The 6,000-nt window shown below is 39.7% G+C and overlaps 1 protein-coding gene across 7 annotated transcripts in view; it reads right to left on the reverse strand.

The window, feature by feature from the left end:
* Nucleotides 1–6,000, reverse strand: part of UNC13B (unc-13 homolog B) — a 181,206-nt gene that overhangs the window by 153,773 nt on the left and 21,433 nt on the right. The window lies entirely within an intron of this gene.

Below are 6,000 nucleotides of genomic sequence, written 5' to 3' on the forward strand. Positions count from 1 at the left end.
TATAAACAATGTGAAGAGTACTTTGTTAGGCAAATATACACACTGGTAAAAAGCTTTGGAGCTCTCACAACATACTAAGGCAAACAACCACGAGTTAATTCTGCACAAGTAAGCGAACCTTTCCATGTTAAAATTGAAGGTGAAAACAAATTCATGCTAAAGCTGCACAGCAAATTGGTAAGATGTTAAAATTTTTACTTATCAATACCTATGCTGTCATCCCAAGGTCATACTCAGTACCATGGAGGCAACGAACCAGTACATACAGCCCTCAAAGCACTTCAGAACCATGCACACAACTTGCAACTCCAAGAAATGCTTCAGAACCAGCATTTCTGAAGACAGCATGTAAAAAATGCTTTGAAAAGTTACATTTACAGGAGAGTTGATGCATCAAGTGCAGCAGACAATAAACAAATTCATCATATGTAGACAGAGAACAAGCAAGAGTTTTCTGTCCTGGCCACCATCTCTAGCTACCAGCCAGGCACACAGATGCATCAGAGCTACAACCAGGTTGCTCCTTTCTTTTTGGAAACAAAAGGTCTACAAAGCAACGCAGTCCCTCAGACACACATCAGTACTTCAAGGTCCCTGGATAGGCTCTGACAAACACACGTGGCACTTTGCACAGGCACAGGCATTGCTCAGGTTCAAGTGGCACTTTTATAGCTGGTAGAGTTTCAAAGGTATGCCATTACCTTCTGGTTCCTATGAGAGTAGTTAGAGAGGAAAAAAAGAAAAGTAACACACGTATGTTTGCTTTGGTCATTAAAGGAAGCAGCCCTGACTAAGTGGAACAAACTGAATGACAATTTTTATGGTGCTGATTTAGAAAGAACCACTGGTATAATGCTGAACACATGCAGTTACCATGGAGTATAAAAGGTTTATTCCCCTCTTGTGTACAGAAGTTCTTGTTTGCTGAATTTAACAACAGAAAAAACCTGAAGTCCATGGAGTCGAGCACCAGCAATTTACAGCCTGAGACAAGACAAATGCCACATCTCTGGCCCACAGCAAGAGTGACAATGCTGGGGTGCTGGTAAGATGAAGATGTACCCAAATGCATCAGAAACCTGCCAGGATCCACCCAACAGTGTTGGCATGACCCTCACCACAAGGCTATCCTCTCAGGCTTGTTTTTCACAACAAAAAGGCCTGAATACCAGCTTTGACAGACATGTGAGTGTTACTTCAGGGGGGAAGGAGAGGAAAAAGAGGAACTCACAACCAAGCCGGCAAAGAAAACAAAAGTAAAGACATGGCAAAGAAATGAAAAGGGGAGACAACCAGGAGAAAGGGTAGGAAACCAGAAGCAGGAAGAGCAGAAACAGTGGAGAGAGACATAGGAAAAGGGACTGAGGAAAAAGATCAAGATGCTGACAGAACTCTGCACTGAACTTTAATTTCTTGTGACCAAGAGTTCCCATTAAAGACAATTTCCTATTAATGTAGCAGTTGAACAACAGCTTACACGTATCCCATTCCTGCAAATCTCAAGACACTAACACATGTAATAGCAACCCCAGCACATCCTTCCATCACAATGTCTGTATCTCAGGTGCACAGTAAGAGGCAAAGGAAGGAACATTCAAACATTTGCAGCTTGTATTACTATCAAAGATCCAGAAAAACTGTAGTGATACAGCATTATTGCAATCAGGCCACATGCTAGTGAAATGCATGTCATTATTAATAAATGAATGCACATATAAAACCCCAGAGCAACTGGGGAAGAAACACCAGAAGGTAACTATAAATTTCCAAAGCTGGTATGCAGATCAGAAAAACCACAGAGGAAATGGAGCTTATGTCCTCCAGATTTCACAAAGATAAAAATCCCAGACCCAGCCTCTGCACAAACTACTGTATTCAGTCTGTATTGAGGGAATAAGTGACCTCTGAAACCAGCTGAGAATGTTCCTAACCACTACTGCTTTGACAGGAAAAGGCCTCATGGTTGGCACAACACTAGTCATCGTTTGAAACTGCAACAAGGAGAAAACCAAATGCTAAAACAACCCTCCTGGATTGTTTTGTTACAAGCTCTGTCCTTGGAGGAGAAGCTTTACCACCTCCCATAGATAAAAGAGTCCTCAAACTGACAATGCCAGCTACTTACCTGTCCACCTCACCACTACCAAGTTCCTTATGAACAGCATGAAAATCCCACAGACTTTCCACACCCAAGGCAAATAGCAGTCAATGCCAAGCACGGCAGGGCGAGGAGAGGAGCAGCTGCCCTTAGACAGCAGCTCCTTACCCTGCACATGTTCTCAAACTGAGAACCAGGATATGCTACAGCTATACACTGGGGAAGGTAACGCTGCAGGAGCAGAGAGAAAGAGATGCAGTAACAGAGAGTAAGGGATTTTCAGCCAGAAGCTCAAAACTCCGCTTTTGTTTGTTTTTACTAACACCCACTTCACTTTAGTGTCTAACATTTTGGAAAAAAGATGACTTTATTAAAGACTCAACACATATGCTGCTTCATTTAAGATTCAGGAGCTAACAGTATATATCTCAGTCCTTCAGCATAATCGCAGAAGACCTGGGCTGACAGTCTTGATATTTTGAAGGTTAATGAAAACAGAATTTCTTTTTAGCCTTTTCAAGTTGTTTTTCTGCTCTATAAACATATAACCACGATTTGTTAAGAAAAAATCCCTTCCAGATCACCTTTGGGAACAAATTTAACCTGTACAAACTCGAACTAGAAACACCAAGAGTCCAGACAGAAAACGGAAAGTTGTAATTCTAAAACCATACAACAACATACACCAATACATGATACAGACAAGTCAGACTAGTCACTCCATGTGCTCTTAAATACCAACTGTGTGTGTCTTGGTAATCACATTATTTTGTATTTGTAAGTTTCAGTACTCAAAAAATGAGGTTTCATATAAACCTCCAATTAAGGACTAAGCAATGCCAGCAGCCTGGTGTCTTGGAAGCTACAACGTTTTTGTCATTAACACATTTTGCAAAGCACATCTAAGTTCTCACTGTTAGCTGAATATAACATATGCTTGTTCTGTGCCTCAGTTATGCAACTATTCAGGGAGGAACTCCTCCTCCCCACTTCACACTGTCAAGCCTGGATCAGCAGGGACACTGTAAAAAAGCAGAATATTCCAAGTCTTTAATGCAGTCTAATTTTACTGCCCGTGTGCCACTTTGTTTCATTTCTGTTTACGAGCCTCTGAGATTGGCTGAGACCGACTATCCCTGTCAGAACGTTATCATTTGCTGCTGTCCATTGCTTATAGTCATGTTTGTGAACTATTTAATCCTCCTGTTATGAGCTTAGCACAAATGGAAATAATCTAAATAAGTTTATAAAAACAAACTAAACTCCAGGTAGTATATTTGATTCTGATGAAGCACCATTTGAAAAATGTTCTGGTCAGCTCTTTTTTCCTAGGTTTAATAAACCTCCTTTCCCCCTGGCTAATACCCTCAATACAGTGTGAATAGATCTTAGATTCCATAAAAATCTACATTCTTCCACTGTTCAATGTACTTTCCAAAACTAAAAAGGTGATATTTTAGTGGAATAACCTTCTAAAATACAAAACATACATTGAATAGCTTTTTAGAAGGAAGTCAAGTTTTCAGTAAGCACGATGCCAAAGAAGGTTTCGTAACAAGTACCACCATTTCCAGTTCAGTTTTGGAACACTCCAGACGAGGGCCAAGGCCTCCGAACAAAAGGAGATGAGAAAGCACAGGAGGCAAATGAGCTAAAAGGATCTGACAGAGACAAGGACAGGCACTGGAGAGTGACACTGAAGTGCTCTCCTTGCTCCTCAATTCACCACATTCAGCTTATGCTGAAATTTTTGAGTATTTTATTTCACTAAATGAAATGGCCCTTCTGGCGACCTTTACTTTGGCTAAACAAAATCAGACTGAGATCTGAGAATTTAAGCAGGGCTTGGATCACCATCAAATCATCGAGAGTACCCATTAAGTTATTACAAGCTTGTGCAACTCCTTAGTAACCATAGTAAAAATGATCACGCAGAGTGCCACCTAATTTTATCTTCAATGGAAAAACTGTAACATTTCTATCCTTGCACTGATACCTAACATGGCCATCTTTGTCTTCCAAATTACCAGGCTACCAAATCACACAGACCATGTAAACACAGCTACAGACAAAAGATTTATATACCCTTTCCTGAGATACAATTCTGGACTACAGGTGATAACTTAACATTACATATATGCATAATAGCAAAGAGGAATATAATGTTCTACAGCAGCTGAGATAAAAGATTTGGTGTCTTTTTTTCTTCTGATTTTTAATCTTGGACATCCAGTACAAACCTCACTGTTCAAGGACACATATTTATGGCTTTTGCATGAAGTTGGGCAATCATTTTTCTATCAGTTTAAAATTTAAAATTTTTTAAAAAGTTTATATTTCACTGTTGTAACAAAATTCAAAATATTTTGCTCCTATTGCTATGATATTAAATGATGACTAATAAAGTTTAAAGTCCTTAAAAAACTGAAATAGAAAAAAAGAGAAGCTTTCATGAAGAGCACTAGACAAATTATGAAAGCTAGAGTGTTTAAATGAGCATTTGCTTTGTTTGATCACCTTTTATAGAGACACTTGTCAGTACTGGCATTTAATATTGTCAGTGTTCAGCATTTCAGTAAGAATTTTACATTAGGAGGGGTTTATTTAAAAGTAAAAGCTTTATTTCCTTGTGACCACCTTTCAGAATGCAGCCCATACTCTACAAAAACAACAACAAAAAAACTATATTTAGACGATCATCAGCAAATTCAAAGCCCTAGAATTCTCTAGAGTTCAGCAGTACATCAAACTTTGTTACTGTATAATCTCCTAATATAGCCAGTATTTTTATTTTTAAATTCCATATGCCGAGTACTTTTCCTTAGACATATCCAGTCCTGAAGTAGCAGCTTTATCCTAAAATTTTAGCGCAAACCCTTGAATCTGTGTTCCTTTTAGCAGATCTAACATGCCTTCAGCCAGCCCAGACAGTGAGTGCCACAAAGCCACTAGAAAACAAATATCCCAGAGGGCATTTATCCTAAACAAAGAGAAACAGGAGCTGCCAGTCACCCAGAAGCAGAGAGGCCAAGGATCTAGCTTTCCCAGCCCATCAATAAACTACCACAAAAAAAGCTCATACAATGGTTCCCCTTGCATGGACTAAGGCAGTTTTCCTTGGCCCAGCCTAAATAAATAAAGTCATTCATATGTGCTGTTTTGAATTACACTTCCACAGAACAGTCTTTCGAGTTGTAACTGCACTGTGGCCAGAAGTTCTACTCTTACTAGAGCACAGCTATTTAATGAGTGCAGCACGATCTTCAGCGTCACCTACCCTTGAAAAGGGTAAAATAATCATTGACTTCTTTCTCACCCTTCCCAAACTGGCGTGGACTAGAAATGCTGTAGGTGGGTGCTGACCTCTGTTGTCTAAGTGCAGAATCAGGCTGGTAACCAGAAAAAACCAGCAACAATCCTGATGTATAGCACACACCTCTACAACAAGGAGGGTAGTGTCACCTACCAGTATTCTCAAGACAACTATGCTGCCTGACCCTCCACTATCACAGATCATACAGCTCTATGAACAATTAGGAGGGTCATGTTCTGGTCTTCCTGATGCACCAGTGGAATTTGAGCTCCCCCCAAAAAAAACCAAAAACAGTGAACATCAGAAATGAAACCTCTCAGAGTCAGCCTCTGTGGTACCTTTGAAATAGTAGTGCATGCGAAGGTATTAGAAGAATTTTGCAGAAACAGATTTCTTCAAATATCAGCGGCAAAGAAGGGTCACCACGACAAATTGATCTGGCACCAAATAACAAACAATCCTATAATGTGTATAAAACATTTTGCCAGATTTAAAGTAGATAAAAAGCTGCTTATGTACCTCAAACAAAACCAGCATTTTTTCCTGCATGCATGTGCACACACACGCTCCAGAGAGCATTAAAAGATTT

The sequence above is a fragment of the Corvus brachyrhynchos genome, unplaced genomic scaffold, assembly GCF_000691975.1.
Source record: "Corvus brachyrhynchos isolate BGI_N302 unplaced genomic scaffold, ASM69197v1 scaffold139, whole genome shotgun sequence".
Lineage (NCBI taxonomy): Eukaryota > Metazoa > Chordata > Aves > Passeriformes > Corvidae > Corvus > Corvus brachyrhynchos.